Source organism: Aquarana catesbeiana, linkage group LG01, assembly GCF_042186555.1.
Source record: "Aquarana catesbeiana isolate 2022-GZ linkage group LG01, ASM4218655v1, whole genome shotgun sequence".
NCBI classification, from domain to species: domain Eukaryota; kingdom Metazoa; phylum Chordata; class Amphibia; order Anura; family Ranidae; genus Aquarana; species Aquarana catesbeiana.
The window spans coordinates 359,597,448-359,619,000 of NC_133324.1; the positions used below are offsets into that span (position 1 = coordinate 359,597,448).

General features: G+C 43.3%; 1 protein-coding gene across 2 annotated transcripts in view; it reads left to right on the forward strand.

Annotated features, from left to right (window-relative positions):
- The first annotated feature begins 7,107 nt into the window (after positions 1-7,107).
- The window catches only part of SPIN1 (spindlin 1), a 98,963-nt gene continuing 84,517 nt past the window's right edge, over positions 7,108-21,553 (forward strand). Inside the window, exon 1 of one of the 2 annotated variants that reach the window (XM_073632956.1) lies at positions 7,108-7,409. The gene's annotated coding sequence lies outside the window, so the exon portion shown is untranslated. Of the gene's footprint in view, positions 7,410-7,463; positions 7,889-21,553 lie in introns of those variants that run through there. The other variant, XM_073632957.1, reaches the window with a different exon arrangement.

Sequence of the window (21,553 nt, forward strand, 5' to 3'; positions counted from 1 at the left end):
CCAGTTCCTGCTGAACCGGCCAATATTCGGATGATGTGTACCCAACTTTAGATGCACTAACAGATTTAAATACACAAAACACCACACACAGGAGTAGGCAGTTCTCATTTTTGCACAGAACACAAGCACATACAGTGGATATAAAAAGTCTACACACCCCTGTTAAAATTACAGGTTTCTGTGATGTAAAAAATGGGGCAAAGATGAATCATTTCATAACTTTTTCTACTTTTAATGTGACCTATAAACTGTACAACTCAATTGAACAACAAACTGAAATCTTTTAGGTGGAGGGAAGTAAAAATAAAAAAATAAAATAATATGGTTGCATAAGTGTGCACACCCTTAAAACTAATACTTTGTTGAAGCACCTTTTGATTTTATTACAGCACTCAGTATTTTTGGGTATGAGTCCATCACCATGGCACATCTTGACTTGGCAATATTTGCCCACTCTTTGCAAAAACACTCCAAACCTGTCAGATTGCGAGGACATCTCCTGTGCACAGCCCTCTTCAGACCACCTCACAGATTTCCAATCGAATTCAGGTATGGGCTCTGTCTGGGCCATTCCAAAACTTTAATCTTCTTCTGGTGAAGTCATTCATTTGTTGATTTGGATGTATGCTTTGGGTCGTTGTCATGCTGAAAGATGAAGTTCCTCTTCATGTTCAAGTTTCTAGCAGAAGCCTGAAGGATTGGTGCCAATATTGACTAGTATTTGGAACTGTTCATAATTCCCTCTCCCTTGACTAAGGCCCCTGTTTCAGCTGAAGAAAAACGGATGCTGCCACCACCATGCTTCACTGTGGGTATGGTGTTCTTTTGGTGATAGGCAGAGTTGTCTTTGCGCCAAAGATATCTTTTGGAATTATAGACAAAAAGTTCAACCTTGGTTTCATCAGACCATAACACATTTCCCACATGCTTTTGGGAGACTTCAGATGTGTTTTGCCAAATTTATCCGGGCTTGGATGTTTTTCTTCGTAGTTAAAGGCTTCCATCTTGCCACTTCACCCCATAGCCCAGACATATGAAGAATACGTGAGATTGTTGTCACATGTACCACACAGCTAGTACTCGCTAGATATTCTTGCAGCTCCTTTAATGTTGCTGTAGGCCTCTTGGCAGCCTCCCTGACCAGTTTTTTTCTCATATTTTCATGAATTTTGGAGGGGCATCCAGTTCTTGCTAATGTCATTGTTGTGCCATATTTTCTATGCTTAATGATGACTGTCTTCACTGTGTTCAATGGTATATCTAATGCCTTGGAAATTCTTTTGTACCCTTCTCCTGACTGATACCTTTTAACAATGAGATCCCTCAGAGAAGCTTTCCACGTATACTAAGTCCACAGAGTTTAGCCACCATCACCATGTAGGATCAAGATGCCCTCAATAGTATACTAATTTCTCTCCCATGTCCCCGCTATGGCTCTGACCAGCTGGGCATGCTCCCAGATGGCACACTCATTCTCAGGCTTCATTGTTTCTTACAGCAGAGGACTCCAAGCCTTATGCATCCTGCTACAGGGTGACTACAGCTGTTCTAACTGAGTTCTGTATCATCTGGCCTGGGACTTTAGGCCCTGCAAACGGCCCTTACGTTCAGCTCTGCATGAGACTACATCTTGACAACTCCAGGGTGTTTGGCTTACATGTCCCTTTGGTTCACAGGCTCCTCCCTTACTGGTATTTATATGGACACTAACCCAGATAGCAAGGATAACTTGCCACACATTTGTGGCAGTATTGAATTGTAAGTCTTGTGAACTAGCTGCACATCTTCCCTGGCAGGTTGTACACTTACAGAGCACTTGAAGCACAAGTTCTAGTTGACGCTTTTCCAATTTGTAGCAAATTTGATTGCCAAGTCTCTAGTAAGAGCAAAGTTACAGTGGTAAGTCTACAGCCAGAGTTATGCAAGTCTCCATTTTTGGCAAGAAAAAAGAAGCAAGCAGCGCAAATCTATAATCCCACAATCTGGTGACAGTGAACCCACTGCTATTAACCTAATCCCTTACTGTACACGTGTGAAATACATTCAACCCAACAATCATATATAAAGATAAACCCTGTGTCATTGCATAAAATAATTCATCTATCATACCAAAATGTGTTTCTATGAAACAATTAAAGTACAAATGTCGTTAAAAAAAAAGTGCAAAAAAATGGTGTGCTGACTCAGTGAACAAAAAGTACTTAGTGCAAGCAAATATTATTCATTAGTAAAGTACATGCATCAAAAATTCATATGTGTTTTTAAAGTGGGGTTACACCCAAAAAAACAAAAATACCTGAAAAATTGTAAAAAAACATTTGAATATGTTTTTTTTTTTTTACTTACCTCTAAATGCCTGTTGCTAGGTGGTCCCTCGTAGTCTGCCTCTTCCTTTGCCTGGGCTGGTGACATCACTTCCCCCTCGGCACAGGAAGGGCTCGGCTCTGCTCCCTCCCTCCTGTTAATCATCTGGGACCCATTACAGGTCCCAGGTGATTGAGCGGCCAATCACGGCGCGCGGCGCCGCTCGCGCATGCGCAGTGGATGCCAGGCTGTGAAGCCACAGCCCGGCGCCCACAGTTGAAATGCCGGCGCCGACGAGCGGAGGGGGGGACGAGCGGGGCTTCGATCCCCCGCATCGCTGGACCCAGGGACAGGTAAGTATCCAATTAAAAGTCAGCAGCTGCAGTACTTGTAGCTGCTGACTTTTATTTTTTTTTTTTTTTAATGGAGCCCCTGGGTGGAACTCCTCTTTAAATAGTTACAGTCCAATTTGCAATCCAAGGAAAAATCCAAAATTATTATTATCACTTGGATTTTTCCTGGGGTTGCAAAATGGATTTCAAATATTTTATACACATAGGAATTTTTGATGCATGCACTTGACTTTTCTAATGAATAATATTTTCTTGCACTAAGCACTTTTTGTTCACTATGTCAGCATACAGTTTTTTATTTTTTTTTAACAGCATTTGCACTTGGTTTGTTTCATAGATACAAATAATTTTTGGATGATAGATGAATTATTTTATGCAATGACACAGAGTTTATCATTATAGATGATTGTTGGATTGAATGCATTTCACGTGTGTACAGTACGGGATCAGGTTAATAGCAGTGCGTTCACTATCAACAGATTGTGGGATTATAGATTTGTGCTGCTTGCTTCTTTTTTCTTGTCAATTAACTAGTGATCATAGGCATGCGCAGGGGGTGTGCCTGGGCACACCCTAATCACCCCAAGCGCATTAGCATTATCGCTTTGTGTGTAGGCAGGGAGATGGTAAATATTTCCCTCTGACCAGTTCTGCCATTCATGGAGTGCTACCGTAATTCTCTTTCACTGTACGGGCTCTACCATAAGAGTGTGTGTATGTCTGTATATATGATATATAAAACAGACACGCGCATGTGTGTTTGATCTTTGGGGTGCGCACCCTAATGCAATAGGCTACATACACCTATGCTGGTGATTCACTGGTACTTAGGTGACAGCAATCTTATTTAATCCCTCAATCTTCCAATAATATCTTTGGCACTAGTTTTTCTTGTTGTTTGTTCAAGTGTCCGTTTTTATCGGGTCTATTCACTAATAAGTGAAGAGAGGTGAATTGTCAAAAAAATTGCAAAATCTAAGCCAAAGTGGCTGAAGTAGAAAAAAAAAGAAAACGGCTCTCACTGAAATATTTTTAGTTCAGCTTTTGTGGCCTATATTTTACCATTTCCCTAAAAAATAACCTCAGTTCACTGAATAGTGCATTAAGACAAAACTGATATTTATAAAAACATTTATTAAAATATTTGAATAAAAATAAATATATAACACTGGATTACATCTTAGTTATTTTTTTTTATTAGGGTGAACATTTAACAAAACATAAAAAAATAACATTTATAATATGAAAAAGAACACTCAAAAATAAAAATGATACAAAAAAAAAAAAAAAAAACACACACAAAAATTGCAGTAATATGCGATACTATGTGAAACAGTAATAAAGTACAAGTACTTCAAGAAGCTAAAGAGCAAAAAGACAAAAATGCATAAATGACTATCTCTTAGAGCTTCACAATTAATCGTTAAAAGATCGCGATCTCGATTCACCCCCTCTGACGATCTGTATTGCAGTGTTTCCCGATTCTTTCATGTAACAAGTAGAGTTCTCTGCTTACTCTGGCAGTCTGCCAAGTTTTTAACAACATTGTAACTCTTCCGTCTTAGATCAAAGAGATAAAACTTCTGTGTGAATATGCAGGAAGTATAACCACTTAAAGTCTAAACCTTTTTCTGACACTTGTTTCTTAAAGTTAAAATCAGATTTTTTTGCTAGAAAATGACTTGGAACCCCCAAACATTATATATATTTTTTTAGCAGAGGCTCTAGGGAATAAAATGGCGATTGTTGCGATATTTTATATCACACTGTATTTGCACAGTGGTCTTTCAAATGCAATTTTTTGGGAAAAATACACTTCAACGAATAAAAAAAAAAAAAACGAAACAGTAAAGTTAGCCCAATTATTTTGTTTAATGTGAAAGATGATGTTACGCCGTGAGAATCGTGAGGGAATCGTGATCTATCTTCTATGCAAAAAAATAGTGATTTTCATTTTAGCCAGAATCGTGCAGCTCTACTAACCCTAATTTAAAAAAAAAAAACAAAAAAATACAGTAATATGCGATAATATGTGTATGTGAATGGGATACCCTACACTGTCCCGTGAATGGGATACCCTGCACTGTCCCGTGAACGGGATACCCTACACTGTCCCGTGAACGGGATACCCTACACTGTCCCGTGAACGGGATACCCTACACTGTCCCGTGAACGGGATACCCTACACTGTCCCGTGAACGGGATACCCTACACTGTCCCGTGAAGGGGATACCCTACACTGTCCCGTGAAGGGGATACCCTACACTGTCCCGTGAACGGGACACCCTACACTGTCCCGTGAACGGGATACCCTACACTGTCCCGTGAACGGGACACCCTACACTGTCCCGTGAACGGGACACCCTACACTGTCCCGTGAACGGGACACCCTACACTGTCCCATGAACGGGACACCCTACACTGTCCCATGAACGGGACACCCTACACTGTCCCATGAACGGGATACCCTACACTGTCCCCTGAACGGGATACCCTACACTGTCCCCTGAACGGGATACCCTACACTGTCCCGTGAACGGGATACCCTACACTGTCCTGTGAACGGGATACCCTACACTGTCCCGTGAATGGGATACCCTACACTGTCCCCTGAACGGGATACCCTGCACTGTCCCCTGAACGGGATACCTTGCACTGTCCCCTGAACGGGACACCCTACACTGTCCCCTGAACGGGATACCCTGCACTGTCCCCTGAACGGGATACCCTGCACTGTCCCATGAACGGGACACCCTACACTGTCCCCTGAACGGGACACCCTACACTGTCCTGTGAACGGGATACCCTACACTGTCCTGTGAACGGGATACCCTACACTGTCCTGTGAACGGGATACCCTACACTATCCTGTGAATGGGATACACTACACTGTCCTGTGAATGGGATACCCTACACTGTCCTGTGAATGGGATACCCTACACTGTCCTGTAAATGGGATACCCTACACTGTCCTGTAAATGGGATACCCTACACTGTCCTGTAAATGGGATACCCTACACTGTCCTGTGAATGGGATACCCTACACTGTCCTGTGAATGGGATACCCTACACTGTCCCCTGAACGGGATACCCTGCACTGTCCTGTGAATGGGATACCCTACACTGTCCTGTGAATGGGATACCCTACACCAGGGATATGCAATTAGCGGACCTCCAGCTGTTGCAAAACTACAAGTCCCATCATGCCTCTGCCTCTGGGTGTCATGCTTGTGGCTGTCAGAGTCTTGCTATGCCTCATGGGACTTGAAGTTCTGCAACAGCTGGAGGTCCGCTAATTGCATATCCCTGCCCTACACTGTCCTGTGAATGGGACACCCTACACTGTCCTGTGAATGGGACACCCTACACTGTCCTGTGAATGGGATACCCTACACTGTCCTGTGAATGGGATACCCTACACTGTCCCCTGAACGGGATACCCTACACTGTCCTGTAAATGGGATACCCTACACTGTCCTGTGAATGGGATACCCTACACTGTCCCCTGAACGGGATACCCTGCACTGTCCTGTGAATGGGATACCCTGCACTGTCCTGTGAATGGGATACCCTACACCAGGGATATGCAATTAGCGGACCTCCAGCTGTTGCAAAACTACAAGTCCCATCATGCCTCTGCCTCTGGGTGTCATGCTTGTGGCTGTCAGAGTCTTGCTATGCCTCATGGGACTTGAAGTTCTGCAACAGCTGGAGGTCCGCTAATTGCATATCCCTGCCCTACACTGTCCTGTGAATGGGACACCCTACACTGTCCCCTGAACGGGATACCCTACACTGTCCTGTGAACGGGATACCCTACACTGTCCTGTGAACGGGATACCCTACACTGTCCTGTAAATGGGATACCCTACACTGTCCTGTGAATGGGATACCCTACACTGTCCCCTGAACGGGATACCCTACACTGTCCTGTGAACGGGATACCCTACACTGTCCTGTGAATGGGATACCCTACACTGTCCTGTAAATGGGATACCCTACACTGTCCTGTGAATGGGATACCCTACACTGTCCCTTTGAATAAAAACAGAATGTGTAGTGCAGTTGTGAACGCGGACTGATTGCTGAATAGCTCACAGTGATCTCTGTAAACATTGCAAAAGGATTTTGTTTTTCTTTTTTTAACGTTTTGCATATTCAAATTCCTTAGCTTGGTTCTACAATAAAAACATATTCAAAGTTCTGCTCTGATTTTTTTATTTTTTTTTCGTAGCTACTAACACAGTCTGTCACGCAGACTAATACAGCCTTCAAAAATGAAAGCCTTGATTATTCCAATTAGATGGTAAGCTGGTTAACGAAAGTTAGCGACAAAAACCTTCCCAAGCATCAGCACGAAGTCGGGTTGAGAAGAAGACAGGCGCGTGCGCAGTTGCGGTCTACCGCGGCGGAGAGCGGGCTTGTAGTGCGCGTGCGCGGCACCCGAGTCCTGCACCAAGAAGAGTTGAGGGAGGAGGGATCAGTATTTGGCAGGAAGGCGAGGCCTGCTCCTGGCACTACAGTCCTATAGCCAGCCGTGAACGAGCTCCAAATCTGGCAGTGTGTGAGGGGAGGAAAGGAGGGGATGAGAAGAGTTCAGTGAGGGGGTGGGAGGGAGAGGAGCGGAGCGTAAGGCGGGAGCGGCTCTGGTGACAGAAATAAGGAGGGGGGATAGGGGGGGGAGCGGAACCATTACCTGGGAGAGAATTCAGCCGACCCGGAGGAAGTGGACGGAAAGCCCCGTGTGAGCAGGTAAGAGGAGCGGGGTCCTCCCTTTAAACTTGCCCTTTGTTCTTATATCTGCCTCCTCCTCCAAGTAACTCTCTCCCTCAGTCCCGCCACTCTCTCCTCACAGCTCTCCCCTGGCGCCCCCTTGCGTTCCCTTTTTTTTTTTTTTTTCCCTCCGTGGCGTGACGTCACCCAGAGTCTGCTTAGATATGACGTAAAGAGGGGATCTTCTATTGTTTCACCTGGGCAGCGGAATCATTATCGGAGGAGCGGATAGAGCAGAGGCTGGGGAGGGGGGAGAGCCGGCCGAGGGGCAGCAGTGAGTGTCTGGTGTGTCTGTGTCTCAGGCATTGGCTTCCTTTGTCTGCTGCTTTCCGCCCCCCTCCCCCCTTCTCCGAGACAGGAACCCTGCCTGCCTGGCTGCTGCAGGTTTGTAAATACTGGAGCAGCACACAACATGGCTGACACTGCCTGCTAGGACTCCAGTGTGCACACTCTGCAAGGTAAGCGGCATACTACATGTGAGGGGAGCCAGGCCGCACACACCAGCCGCTCTCTTATTCCTGTTTATGTTTTGGTATTTTGTGAAGGGAGGGATGCTGCTGCACCAAATTCTGCCGTGTTTATGCTCTCCCAGTGCTTCAGAGACATGCCTTCCTCCTCAAATCTGGATCATTTTCTCATCGTGTGCTCTGATCATTGTCTGCCTGCCCTAGGCTTGTGATATCCAGCTCTCCCAGGTACAAGTGTGTCCCTACACATCACACTCAGTGAAATGGACATCTCCCAGAAAGGATCACAGCATGCTTTTCAAGTGTTACGTTTTGGGATTTAAAATATATATATATATATATATATATATATATATATATATATATATATATATATATATATATATATATATATATAATTTTTTTTTTTTTTAATTGACCTTGCCCCACTGTCTATTTTCAGGTAAAGACTTGATCACAATCCTCTCCTGAACCTCAGTAAACTGTGCGCCTGGTTATTGTACCGGTGATGGGCCGTCTTTGCAAAACAAAAATGAATGGGCGCAGCAGCGGCCGTGTTTTGTCTTGGAGCAACGTAGTAACACAACAGTGCTTAGGTAGTTGCAAAACTTTGGAACGTAGTTTTGATCTTGTTGATGATCTAATGTTCATGTTAAAGTGGAGGTTAGTATTGTGTTTTGGATGGTTTGGACCTAAATTGCATTAGTGGTTTAAGGAATTAAAAGGCCTATTGGAGTTTGGTTTTGTGCCCAATGTCAATATATATATATATATATATATATATATATATATATATATATATATATATATATATATATATATATATATATATATATATATATATATATATATATAATTTTGCCCTGTCAAATTGTGCATGCCCAATAGAGCTGCACAATTAATCGTTAAAAAAAAAAAATAAAAAATCATGATCTCGATTTAACCCATTGACGATCTCTATTGCAGAGTTTGCTGATTCTTTCATATAACAAGTGGAGAGACTTATCTGCTCACTCAGCTGTCAAAAGAAAACATCAGGGCAGTCTGCCAAGTTTTTAACATGAAACATTGTAACTAACCCTTCCTTCTTAGATCAAAAAAGTGTCTTAGATGCCAGACATCGCATGTGATTTGCAGCGCACTGCTGTTCACATTACATGCGCTGATGTGATTTTTAGCCATACAGATAGTATGGCTGATATCGCACCGCATTCGGTCCAGACACGCACAGGACCCTTTTTTCTGTTCGGACCAGAATCGGATCGTATGGCTGTTCACACCTGTGCGATCCCATTCATGTCCGAACTGTCAGTTCGCAGTGCGATATGCAAGCTGAACTGGGGGTGTCATTAACAATGTATTGACACTCCCCAGCAGTTCGCATATGGCAGTGTGAACTGCTATGCGAGTCGGTGCAAGGCGGGAACCCGCAGTGGATTCGCAGGGTTCTCACATCGCACCAGTGTGAACCGGGCCTAAAGAAAAAATCCAGGCAGTCTGCCAAGTTTTTAACAGCGTGTAAATGCAGGAAGTTTAACCACTTAAAGTCTAAATCTTTTTCTGACACTTGTTTGTTAAGTTAAAATCAATTTTTTTTGTTTGCTAGAAAACTACTTGGAACATATATATATATATATATATATATATATATATATTAAAAGCAGAGACTCTAGAGAATAAAATGTCAATTCCTGCAATATTTTATGTCATACTGTATTTGCCCAGTGGTCTTTCAAACGCAATTTTTGGGAAAAGAATACAATGGAAAAAAAAAAGTAAAGTTTAGCCCAATTTTTTTTTTTTTTTTGTGTTCGTTTTTAATGTGAAAGATGATGTTAAGCCACGAGAATCGTGATTTATCTGCTAAGCAAAAAAATCGTGATTCCCATTTTAGCCAGAATCGTGCAGCTCTAATGCCCAAGAATGAAGACTGTTCTGTTTTAGTATTCAGGTTGGTTGGGGCCCAGCGTGTGAACAGTGAGCTTATCTTTCAAGATTTCACTTTGCCTATATCCCTTCCTCTTCTTCCTTCTTCTGCGTTTACAACCGTCAAAAAAAAAAAAAAAAAAAAAAAGTTTTTTTTTTTTTTTTTTTTTTTTTTTTTTTCTCTCTATGCATTAAGAGAAAAAAAAGCGCCCCCCCCCCCCCCTTACCTGAGGTCCCTCAATGAATGTCCATGAGTGTCTCAGCTGTCTGTGGTCTCCTCCTCATCCTCATGAGACATGGCAGCGGTGCAATTGGCGGCTGTCAAAGTCATCTAACCAATCAGGAGATAGGGGGCCGGGGCTCCATGTCTGATTGTACACAAGGAGCTGTGACTCGGCTCGCTTACCCCCATAGCAAGCTGCTTGCTGTGGGGGGCACTCGACAGGAGGGAGACCCCCAGGTTTACAGGAGGACCTTGGCTGCTCTGTGCAAAACCACTGCAACGGAGCTGGCAAGTGTATAGTATAAGTTTGTTTTTTAGAGTGAAAAAAAAGACATTACAATCACTTTAACCACTTAAGCCTCGGAAGGGCTTACCCTCTTAATAACTAGGCCATTTTTTGCGATGCGGTACTGCGTCGCTTAAACTGACATTTGAGCGGTCATGCGCCGCTGTATCCAAACAAAATGGACATCCCCCACACACACATAGAGCTTTCTTTTGGTGGTATTTGATCACCTCTGCATTTTTTTTTTTTTTTTTTTTGGTGCCATAAACAAAAACAAAAAAAAACCCACAAATTTTGAAGAAAAAACAATATTCTTTTTGCTATAATAAATATCCAAAAAAAATTTCATCAGTTTAGGCGAATTCTTACATATTTTTGGTTAAAAAAAAAAAAATTCACAATAAGCGTATGTTGATTGGTTTGCGCAAAAATTATAGGGTCTACAAAATAGGGGATAGATTTATGGCACTTTTCTAAAAAAAAAAAAAAAAGTTTTTCACTAGTAATGGCGGTGATCAGCAATTTTTTGCGGGGCTTCGACATTGCGGTGGACAGATCGGACAGTTTTGACACTTTTTGGGACCAGTGACATTATTACAGTGATCAGTTAAAAATAGCCACTGATTACTGTATAAATGACACTGGCAGGGAAGGGGTTAAATGTGTTCCCTGGGGGAAGTGGACTGACTGGGAGTACAGAGAGATCGCTGTTACTGATCACTAGGAACAGACTATCTCACTCTACTCCTTTTGTCAGAACGGGGATCTGTTTGTTTACATTGACAGATCCCCATTCTGGCTCTCTGTGGAGCAATCGCGGGTTGGGTGGCCAGAGGACATCGCAGCCTTCGGCGACGCGCTTGCTATTAAATGGACTGATGTACAGCTACGGTGTTTCGTGCAGCCAAGCCAACTGTGGCGGCTGGTTGGCAAGTGGTTAAAGTGTTATTAAACCTAGGACCCTGCATTCACTATCTGGCCTCCCACAGTACACAACATGGAAATTCGTAAATCTTAATGGATAAATACCTTTTCTCATCAGCAGTATATAGCACTCTACTATCCGTGTCTGGTTAAAACTTGTAGGAGGAGTTTTCATTCTACTCTGACTGTCCAATGAGGCTGCTGGACCCCTGACCCTCTGTCTGGACAGTGCAGATTGGCCCTGTGTTGATCACATGTACACTCCCAAGAAAAAAAACTCTTTAGCGATGCACACCAAACTGAGCATGTGCAGCTTGCCTCCTAGCCTCTGCTCAGAGAGAGATTGTTGGGGACTGTGGAAAGGGAGGGTCAGAGAAGACAGGATTAAACTAAGAGGGCTTTCACACCAAGCCGCGGGGGGCGTCAGCTTTTTTTTAGCGCCGCTTACCATAGTTTTAGTGGTGCTATTCGGCCGCTAGCGGGGTGGTTTTAACGGGGGTATCGCAGCGCTGCCCCACTGATTTCAATGGGGAGGAGCGGTAAACACATCACTCCAAAGAAGCTGCTGGCAGGACTTTTCCTGACATCCTGCCAGCGCACCGCTCCAGTGTGAAAGCCCTCGGCCTTTCACACTGGAGACAATGGAGCAGCTGTTTGAGGGCGGATTGCAGGCGCTATTTTTAACGCTATAGTGCCTGCAAAACGCCCTCGGTGTGAAAGGGGTCTCAAAGTGCAGATGATTAACCCCTTAGGCTGGCTGTTTTCATCCGATCTCACCATAGAGGACAAATCCTGTGGCTGCTGACTTTTAATTAGCAGACACTTACCTGTCCAAGGATCCAGCACCGTCCTCACCAAATCCAGTTCTTCACCGGTCTTCGGGTCCCCATTGCTGGCATGTTAACTCTGGGTAGCTTGCAGTGACTCCTTGCAGCTTCACAGCCGGCTGCAAATGGGTGAGCCGTGCTGCACTTTTTCAATGGTCCCGCAGCCTCCTGGGCCCTGTGACATGTCCCAGAAGGTTATAGGCAAGGAGGGGAGGAAAACATCCGCTCTTATTGCCTAGAGATGATCAGAGCCCCCCACCCCCAAAATGTCAAATATGGCAGAGGGATTGGAGGAAGAGTTAAGGTGAAGTTTTGCTTTAAAGCGTAACTCCATTTTTATTGAGAAAAAAAACATGCCCCCCGGGTAATCTTTGTACTTCGTGAGGATTTTAACAAACTTTGTTGCAAATTCCTACCTTTTTGTTATTCTGAAGAAATGCCTGTGTTTTGTCTGTATCCTTGTGGGAAAGTGAGTCTAATGGGAGTGGTTTCCTAATTGTCATTATTATCAATCAACTGCTGTACCTGCAGGGTACTAATGAGGAACATTGCAGGGTCTGCATTCCTTTAGCCGTGATTTCCTATTGGAAGGATCTTGCCAAAAATGACATTTTTGTTGCATGGGATGCCTGAAATCTGACTTGTATCTTAGGGCAGACTTCTGGGAAAATTGGTGAGCCAATCACACAAGCAGGAAATGTTTCTGAGGGGGCAATCTGTACATATTCCATATACAGAACACCTCCAGGTAGCCATATTGCATATACAGAAAATTACAGCACTGCAGATTGAAAAGGAAAGGTCGGTTTTGCCACTTAAGATGACTTAAGTGGCAATTGTATACGCTATATTTTTGTCTTTATTTGCCATTTGTTTTCCCTACGAAAGTGGAGTTACCCTTTCAGGACATCGGCTTTAGTACTACTCTACTTCAGACCACTCTTCAGAGAATCACATGTGAAATAATTACCAGACTTGCTAATGAACATACCTGGAAATTTGCACTTTTGGCTGATACATGTTTAGATTTGAGGAACCTTGATAGAAGGCCTAAGACAGTACATGCTTTTGTAGTAAAGGCCCATTTACACTTGCCTGCACACTAAACTTCGAGTGGCTTAGTGTCCAGGCAGCATATCCTTAGGCCCCTTTCACACTGGGGCGGCAGGGGCATCGGCGGTACAACAGCGCTATTTTTAGCGCTGCTGTACCGTCGTTCTTGCAGCGGTATTCGGCCGCTAGCGGGGCGGTTTTAACCCCCGCTGGCGGCCGTAAAAGGGTTAAAATTCCTCGTACAGCGCGGCTATAGCCGCGGTATAGCCGCGCTGTCCCATTGATTTCAATGGGCAGGAGCGGTGAATACACCGCTCCTTCACCGCTCCAAAAAAGCGATTTGCAGGACTTTTTTCACCGCCCTGCCTGCGCACCGCTTCAGTGTGAAAGCCCTAGGGCTTTCACATTGAACAAACAGCGGAGGCTGTTTAGGGGCGGTTTGCAGGTGGTATTTTTAGCGCAATACCGCCTGCAAACCGCCCCAGTGTGAAAGGGGTCTTAGGGCTGCAGGGAGCAGTGTGATGCATGTTTTATTGTTTTATCACATCAGAAATATATATAACACTTTTTTTTTTTTTTTTTTTTTTTGGTGCACAGAGTGGCACTTTGTTCCTGCACAGGATGATGCAGAGATGTGCTATGGTATGCAAACCTATTGCATATAATCATGCAGTTCTGGAATGCAGAGAAACACAGTATTGTGCGAAAATGTCATAAATTAAAACCTTTCTATGTGTCCCTGCATTTATCCATGATGAGAGCCCTAAAGGTGCCCATACAGTATTACACTTTTTCAGCCAATAGAACTCCCCACCACCAGGGCATTAGAGTTGATGTACTAAAACTGGAGAGTGCAAAATCTGCTGCAGCTGAGCATGGTAGCCAATCTGCTTCTTGCTTCAGCTTTTTCAATTTAAGCTTTGACAAACCTGGAAGCTGATTCTATGCAGAGCTGCACTAGATTTTTGCATTCTAGTTTTAGTAACTCAAACCCCTTGTATTCAAACAGCAGCACCTGCTGTTTTGTCAAAATACACTAATCAGTGGCTGCAGCCGCTGATTGCCAGAAAAATTTCCAACGTTTCTTTAACCACTTGCTTACTGGGCACTTAAACCCCCCTCCTGCCCAGACCAATTTTCAGCGCTGTCATACGTTGAGCCCAGGTTCACACTGAGCTGTGGGAATGAAGCTGTGCAAGTTCAGCTGAACTCACGCGATTTCACTCCCGCATGTCAGTCCCGATTTCGACACGCGATTTCAGACATCTGTGCAGATGTGGCATCGCACAGTTTAGGACTGTGCCATTGACTGCAATTGCTGCCGATTTGACATGTCAAATTGCATTTTAAATGCTCCAGTGTGAACCAGGGCTTAAAGTGGATGTAAACCCAATGTCATCTTTTCTAAACTACTGCCATAGGGGTTATCTATAAGGATATACATGCCTCCTGCATGTATCTTTACCTGTCAAATGTCTCCCCTCTGTCAGTTATGAGAGCCGAAAAACTGCATATTCTGTGGGTGGGTCTGTTGTCTGGAGCTCGGTGGGTGGAGTTGTGATGTCAGTAGACTCCCCGCCCACCTCTACACTCCCCTTGTCAATATGCATTTTCTCCTGTGTATTTCTAACACTGAACTTCTGCTATGATCTCTAACATCCAGTGAAAAGACAGGAAAGTAACCACATGACTTCAGCATGCCAAATCATGCTGAGGTGTGGAACAGCCAATCCTTGCAGAGCTGCTGAAGAAAGGAGTGGGGGTAGGAATTAAAAAATAATGCATGTCTTAGGCTGTCACTCACAGCAAGGGGGAGGATTTGACAAAGTTTTTCTCACTTTGTCAAGATTTTTCTCACTGAACAATAAGAGGATTGCTCAGAGATGGATTAGCTCTGTGTGGCAAGACTGGGCTCAAATGATAGGAAATCTTATACTCTACAGTACGATATAAAAAAAAAAAAAAAAAAAAAAAAAAAAATCGGGTTTACATCCACTTTAATGACAATTGCGTGGTCATGCAACACTGTACCCAAATTAAATTTTTATCTTTTTTTTTTTTTTTTCCACACAAATGGAGCTTTCTTTTGGTGGTATTTAATCACTGCTGGGATTTTTATTTAACAAAAAGACAGAAAATTTAAAATGTCATAGTTTGTTATAAAATTTTGCAAACAGGTAATTTTTCTCCTTCATTGATATGGGCTGCACTGGTGATGAGGCACTGGCAGTTGGCACAGATGAGGCGGTGGCTGCTCTCCTTGATTGGGACTAGGGATGCACCGATGCACCATTTTTTAATTTTTTTTTTTTTAGTACTGATTTTTATTAGTACTCGCCGATACCAATTGCAGATGCCTCCCGCAACTGTTTTGTTTTCACTTCAGCTGTCCGCAATGGTACAAAGCATTGAAAAGTTATTTACAAATGAAATAGATTTTTTTTTTTTTTTTTAATGTAAAGTGTGTGATCTATCTATCTATCTATCTATATATCTATCTATCTATATATCTATCTATCTATCTATCTATCTATCTATCTATCTATCTATCTATCTATCATTTTCACTAACCAAAAAAAAAAGTTTTAATTGTTTATCGTTTTCAAAAATAGACGTGAACAAAAAAAGCAGGAAAATAATTAAATGGAGAATAGGAAATTAAGGGTTAGTAAGGGGTTAAACAGAGGAACATTTGATCTGCAGATGAAGAAACAGATTACAAAATAAACATGGTTTCTTTTTATTTTAGTGTTTCTGCTCAGGCTGTTTTTTGTTTTTTTTGACAGCTCCAATTACCGGACTTCATTAACACTTCGGCTGTCAAGAGATCCACTGACAGCTCAAAGAACCGAGCCTGAAAGTATTTGTTTCAGGTGCATTTGCACCAGTACTGATCTTTGTGCAAATACTCAATATCGGTACCAATACTAGTATCGGTGTAACCCTATTTGGGACCAATGTCCCTCTAAAAGCCGCTGGTGATCGGCTTTTTTTTTTGTTTTGTTGTTTGTTTCTCCTCATGCTATCAGCGCAAGGAGAAAAAAAATAGCTGAATTCCGGCTCTGTTTACATCACATGATCCGCTGTCATTGGCTGACACCTGATCACGTGGTAAGGGGTTGGGATCGACCCCTTACTCCGATCTGTGATCAGCCGAGTCTCATTAACTTGCTGATCACAGCTGTAAAATAGTTGCGTTTGCAACGTGTTGGTTTGTGTGAGCATGAAGAATACTGTTTTAAGTAGTGTTAGGTTTGGGCCTATATAGTGAACGTATTCTTTAACCACTTCCCGCCTGGACTATAGAAGATTGATGGCCAGGAAGTGGTTCTGTTATCCTGACTGGGTGTCATATGATGTCCAGCAGGATAACATGCTGGCGTGCACGGCGAGTGCGAAGTGTCAGTCTGACACACTGCATCTCCAATCGTGATAAGGAACCTCTGACGAAGGCTCCTTACCACGTGATCACCTGTGACCAATCACAGCTGATCATCGGGTGAACCAGGAAGTGCCGGTAAACAGCATTCCTCGGGTCATGCTGACAGGGAGAAACGATCGGCGGCTCTCCCTGTCAGTGCTGATAATCAGCACATTAATTATCGGCACAGCCCCCATCAAATGTGCCCAGCAGCTGCCAGTCAGTGCCCCATCATTAACTCCTGTCAGTGCCCAATAAAGTGCCAGTGCCCATCACAGTGCCAATCAGTGCCCAGCATTAACACCCGTCACTACCTGCCCAATTGGTAGTGCCCATCTATCGGTGCCCATCAATTCTACATATCAGTGCCCTGTCGGTGAAGGAGAAAACAACATTTTATAACGAATGAAGAAACTTTTTTTTTTTTTTTTTTACTTTAGTAAAAAATAAAAACCCCGGAGGTGATCAAATACCACCAAAAGAAAGCTCTCTTTGTGGGAAGAAAATGATAAAAATTTAGTTTGGGTGCAGTGTTGCATGACTGCGCAATTGTCATTCAAACTGCGAACCGTGCAGAAAATTGTCCTGGGCAGGAAGAGGCCAAAGTGGTATTGAAGTAGTTAAAGTTTTGATTTTACACCTTTGGCTGCTCAGCAGTTTCTTGCTACCCCTCTGCATAAACAGTAGATTTGCTAAAAAGCCTTGTGGCCACCAGAGTTTCTGTCTGCAGATTCCATCCTCCAGTTACCATCATAGTTGGTGAGGAAAGCAAGTTCAGTTTTATTTTCTGTAAGGAGCTGCTCATACTATGTTTAGGCAGTTTTCTTGTTGCTAGTCCTCCTTTCTCTGTCTAGAGTTGTTGAGTGTTTTATTTTGTTTTTTGGAGAAGTCCACTTTATTTGGGTAAAGATAATGTACACGGGACATTTTACAACCTCTCTTGAATGATTCAACTTGACAGATAGTAACCGACATTTTAAAACGTCGGTTTTTGCAGCGTTTACATGCCACGTTTAGCCTCGTTTGTGTTTTTAGAATCGTGTGTTGTTTTTTTTTTTTTTTCCCCAAATGGTCAAATTGAAAACTCCTGTAAACGAAACGTGGCTAAAGACAAGTTACCGTGTTTATGCGGTGTTACAGGTGTTTTGCGTTTCAAATGCCTCTGAACTTCTGTCCTGAAGGCATTTTTTTGCGTTCCGAAAAAATGCTTCTAAACTCAACTGCCTAGAAACTATCAGTACATGTACACAGGGTCGTTTATGGTTAATATTACATAGAGTTCAGGGGCAGCTGAAAAAACGCCCAACCGCTCCTTAACCACTTCCAGACCAGCTCACGACGATATACGTTGGTACTTTGAAGGAGGATATTGTTATGGCAGCAGCTAGCTACCATAACCCCGATATCCTCTTTAGTGAGCGGTCCGGTTTAAGATAAAAGTGGTCTCTGCGGTGGATTCTCCGCAAGATCACTTTTGGCGGCGGGAGAGGGCCTCCCGCCGCGCTCCGGTCCCCTTTGCCACTTATTGGATCCATCTGCGGAGGCCTGTGGCCTGACATGGAGACGAGTGAGGGGAAGATGGCCCCCACCCGTCTCCATATCATTGCAGGGCAGAAGCATTGTCAAAACGTCACTTCTGCCCAATGTTCTTCAAGGATCTTCTTAAATATGAGATCTGAGGTCTTTGACCCCGTGGGCCTCTTGATGCTCCCCTTGCCCAGCCTGTCAGTTTAGGTGGACGGCCATGTCTTGGTAGGTGTGCAGTTGTGCCATACTCTTTCCAGTTTTGGATGATGGATTGAACAGTGCTCCGTGAGATGTTCAAAGCTTGGGATATTTGTTTTATAACTTAATCCTGCCTAAAACTCCTCCAACTTTATCCCTGACCTGTTTGGTGTGTTTCTTGGCCTTCATGATGCTGTTTGTTCACTAAGGTTCTCTAATAAACCTCTGAGGGCTTCACAGAACAGCTGTATTTATACTGAAATTAAATTACACACAGGAGGACTCGATTTACTAATAAGGTGCAGGGTGGATACAAATTTGATTCATTCACACAATTTCACAGTAACCATGAGAAACAAATTTCAGGAATGTTCCTTTATCCCATTGTTTTGCAAATCTATGTACACTACAAACTGATTGAATTGGTTCGGATATCGCTGTTTTACTAACCTGACCAGCTTATTTATTCTGAATAGGAAACCATTTTGTTTGCAAATATTAAATATTCTAAATACCAGCAAGAATGAGTCCTTACATTTACATAGTTACATAGTAGGTGAGGTTGAAAAAAGACAAGTCCAACCTTTGTGTGTGATTATGTGTCAGTATTACATCGTATATCCCTGTATGTTGTGGTCATTCAGGTGCTTATCTAATAGTTTTTTGAAGCTATCAATGCTCCCCGCTGGGACCACCGCCTGTGGAAGGGAATTCCACATCCTTGCCGCTCTTGCACTAAAGAACCCTCTACGTAGTTTAAGGTTAAACCTTTTTTCTTCTAATTTTAATGAGTGGCCACGAGTCTTGTTAAACTCTCTTCTGCGAAAAAGTTTCATTTCTATTGTAGGGTCACCAGTACGTTATTTGTATATTGAAATCATAGCCCCTCTCAAGCGTCTCTTCTCCAGAGAGAATAAGTTCAGTGCTCACAACCTTTCCTCATAACTAAGATCCTCCAGACCCTTTATTTGTTTTGTACTCGCTCCATCTCCAGTACATCCTTCCTGAGGACTGGTGCCCAGAACTGGACAGCATACTCCAGGTGCGGCCGGACCAGAGTCTTGTAGAGCAGGAGAATTATCGTTTTATCTCTGGAGTTGATCCCCTTTTAATGCATTCCAATATTCTGTTTGCTTTGTTAGCAGCAGCTTGGCATTGCATGCCATTGCTGAGCCTATCATCTACTAGGCCCCCCAGGTCCTTTTCCATCCTATATTCCCCCATAGGTTCTCCCCCCCAGCGTATAGATTGCATTCATATTTTTGCCACCCAAATGCATTATTTTTACATTTTTCTACATTGAACCTCACTTGCCATGTAGTTGCCCACCCCATTCATTTGTTTAGATCAGGGATCCTCAAACTATGGCCCTCCAGCTGTTGTGGAACTACACATCCCATGAGGCATTGTAAAACTCTGACATTCACAGACATGACTAGGCATGATGGGAATTGTAGTTCCTGAACACCTGGAGGGCCGCAGTTTGAAGACCCCTGGTTTAGATCTTTTTGCAAGGTTTCCACATCCTGCGGAGAAGTTATTGCCCTGCTTAGCTTAGTATCGTCTGCAAATACAGAGATTGAACTGTTTATCCCATCCTCCAGGTCGTTTATGAGCAAATTAAATAGGATTGGTCCCAGCACAGAACCCTAGGGAACCCCACTACCCACCCCTGACCATTGCGAGTAGTCTCCATTTATCACCGCCCTCTGAACTCGCCCTTGTAGCCAGTTTTCAATCCATGTACTCACCTTATGGTCCAACCACTTCCGTACCAGGCCTATTCTGGCACTTCTCTCCTACATTTAAAAATCATCATTTTTTTTTTTTTTGCTAAAAAATTACTCAGAACCCCGAAACATTATATATGTTTTTTAGCAGACACCCTGGGGAATAAAATGGTGGTCACTGCAACTTTTTATCTCGCATGGTATTTGCGCAATAATTTTTCAAACGCCCCCCCCCCCTTTTTTTTTTTGGAAAAAAAATGTTTCATGAATTAAAAAATAACAAAACAGTAAAGTTAGCCCCAATTTTTATTTTTTATTTTTTTTGTATAATGTGAAAGATTAATGTTACGCCGAGTAAATAGATACCTAACATGTCACGCTTCAAAATTGCACGCACTCATGGCATGGCACCAAACTTCGGGACTTGAAAATCTCCATAGGTGACGCTTTGAAAATTTTTACAGGTTACCAGTTTAGAGTTACAGAGGAAGTCCAGTGCTGGAATTGTTGCACGTGCTCTAACGCACGCGGTGATACCTCACATTTGTGGTTTGAGTGGCGTTTACATATGTGGGCGGGACTTGCGCATGCGTTCGCTTCTGAGCGCGAGCTACCGGGGACAGGGGCGTTTAAAAAATTTTTTTACATTTTTATTTTACTTTTTTTATTTTTACACTTTATAATTTTTTTATTTTTTTTTTATCACTTTTATTCCTATTACAAGGAATGTAAACATCCCTTGTAATAGGAATCTATGTGACAGGTCCTCTTTATGGAGAGATGCGGGGTCAATAAGACCCCACATCTCTCCAGGCTGGAAAGCATGAGATCGGTGAAAAAAAATTCACCGATCTCATGCTGACAGCCGCGATCACGGCTTTGTTGACATCCTGGAACCCGGGCTTGACGTCATAACATCGCGCCCGGGCCTCCGACGGTCATAGAGATAACTGGTGACCATCTGGTCACTGGAAATCTCTATCGTAGTCATCCGGCGCCGGCCGATTCTTTCTCCGGGCCCCCGATGGCACGGGAGAGCCCGGAGAAGCACTGGATGGCGGCGCGGGGGGGGGGGGGTCGGGATGTCCTGTCGCCTATAAAAACGATCAAGCAGCGGAACTGCCGCTATGATTGTTCTTACGGTGCACAGAATCGCTGGCTTGAAATGATGGTATCTGAATGATGCCTCTAGTTACAGGCATCATTCAGATATCACCGCACAAAGTCAAGGACGTCATATGACTATGTACAGTAGGGAAGTGGTTAAAGAGCACTTGTCATTCCAGATCCTTAATTGCATGTTAAGGGGGCATCCGCTCACCTGCCGCCATGTCCCCCCACCTTGTGTCACTACCGCATCACCAGCCATCCCATTAAAGTGAATGGGACTATCGGTGAGTCAACAGCAGGGCATAGGAGCTGCTGCGGGACAGATACCAGTTGCTCTTAAAAAATTATGATTTAAATCAAATCCACCCTGATTAGGTGAATTCTGAAGACAATTGGTTCCACTAGATTTTAGTTAGGGATATGCGAGGAAA